We start from the raw sequence: 1,992 nt of genomic DNA on the forward strand, positions 1-1,992 counted from the left end.
GTGCCTGCCAGGAGGTATTTCTGAGCAGACAGTCAGGAGTGAACCCTGAGCACCGCCGGGTGTGGCCCAAAAACCAAAAAAAAAAAATGTCATATAAGGGAATTAAGAAGATGAAAGAATGGGACCTGATCATGGTTTTATCATTAAAAAAATTTTTATTATAAATTTTTGTTTGGTTTTGGGGTCACACTTGGCAGCACTCAGGGGTCACACCTGGCTCTATGCTCAGAAATCGCTCCTGGCATGCTCGGGGGACCATATGGGATGCTGGGATTCAAACCACCGTCCTTCAGCATCTAAGGCAAACACCCTACCGCTGTGCTATCTCTCCAGCCCCTCATAAAATTTTTTGAAATGAAAGCCTTACTCCTGGCTCTGTTCCCATGGATCTCTCTCCTAGAGTGGCTTGGAGACCCAAAGGCAATGCCAGCCATAGGCAGGCAAATAAGTGCCTTAACCTCTGTGCTATCTCTCCAGCCATTAAAGGACCAATTTTGAGGGTTTTATACTTAAAAATACATATTAGTAGATTTGCCAGGATTGTGGCTCAGGGGTAAAGTATATGCTTTGCATGCATGAGACTGGGTTCAAGTCACAAACAATCCAACAAGAATAAACAAGATTGTGCTCGCTTCGGCAGCACATATACTAAATTTGGAACGATACAGAGAGGATTAGCATGGCCCCTGCGCAAAGATGACACGCAAATTCGTGAAGCGTTCCATATTAAAAATAAATAAATAAACAAACAAATTATGGGTCCAGAGAGATAGCATGGAGGTAGGGTGTTTGCCTTGCATATGGAAGGACGGTGGTTCGAATTCCAGCATCCCATATGGTCCCCCGAGCCTGCCAGGAGCGATTTTTTTTTCCTAAAGCCAGTCAAATTGAGCAGTGGGGGCGGGGGAGGGTTATATACCAAATTTTGTGATACTAACGTTAATAAATTCTGATAAAACACTGCCATTGGACCAGCCAACCGGGAGCAATTTCTGAGTGCAAAGCCACAGTGACCCCCTGAACACTGCTGGGTGTGACCCAAAAACAAACAAACAAAAAAAAAAGAATAAACAAGATTAATGGATATCAATTTCTTTGTTGTTGAAGGGTTGGGCCACAGCCAGGGATTAACTTCTGCTCTATGCTTAGAGATGACTTCTAGTATGGAGAAGGAGATTTTACTCTATAAGACACCAACACAGATGAGAAGACCACAGCAGTGACCAGCATAAACAACCCCTAGAAACTGGATGAGGAGGCTGACTCTGAAGGGATGGAGGGCACAGCTGGGAGAGTGTCTGGGTCCAGCTGACAGATGAAGGGCCTTTCTTCTCAATGTACACACAGAAATCAGGTACTCCCCAGAGCTGCAGGGGACTCCAGGCAGAGTCAGGAATAGTTCTCGGATTATAGAAAAATGCTGAATTCAAGGAGAAGAATGCAGGGCAGGGGCCAGAGCGGTGGCGCAGCAGTAGGGCCTTTGCCTTGCACACAGCTGATTTAGGATGATAGCCAGGAGTAACCCCTGGGTGTGGCCCAAAAACCAAACCAAACCAAAACAAAACAAAAAGATGAAAGGAAGACTTGGAACCAAAAAGAATAAAATGACTTTAGAAAATTGAATAATATGGCAGGTGATCTAATTTAAAACTAAAACCCAGCTCAAGAAACTAAGAAAACATTCCCACTTCCCATTTGGTTTTAAATTTTTGTTTCTTTCAAGGGACTTGAAAGCAAAATACTAAATGATCAACTTGTGTTTCCCAGGAAATAAAACCTAATGACTTAGAACAGCATTTAAACCTTATCTTCTTCCTTATTTCTTTTGGTTCATTGACCACATGCAAGGTAGGCACCTTCACCTTAACTGCTTTAAACACCTGAACCTGACCTATGAAATCTCTGGTATCTACAGAGGATGACTTTCAGTTTCCTAATGAACAACTTGACTTAGAGGTAATACAGGGTATGGTTAGGCATGCAGCTTATGAA

At 43.1% G+C, this 1,992-nt stretch overlaps 1 non-coding gene across 1 annotated transcript; it reads left to right on the forward strand.

Moving 5' to 3' along the window:
- Positions 1 to 624: 624 nt before the first annotated feature.
- LOC126010618 (U6 spliceosomal RNA) lies at positions 625 to 731 on the forward strand. Its single transcript, XR_007496638.1, has one exon. It is a non-coding gene; the product is annotated as a U6 spliceosomal RNA (small nuclear RNA).
- The last annotated feature ends 1,261 nt before the right edge of the window (positions 732 to 1,992 follow it).

This window comes from Suncus etruscus, chromosome 5 (assembly GCF_024139225.1).
Source record: "Suncus etruscus isolate mSunEtr1 chromosome 5, mSunEtr1.pri.cur, whole genome shotgun sequence".
Classification (NCBI taxonomy): Eukaryota; Metazoa; Chordata; class Mammalia; order Eulipotyphla; family Soricidae; genus Suncus; species Suncus etruscus.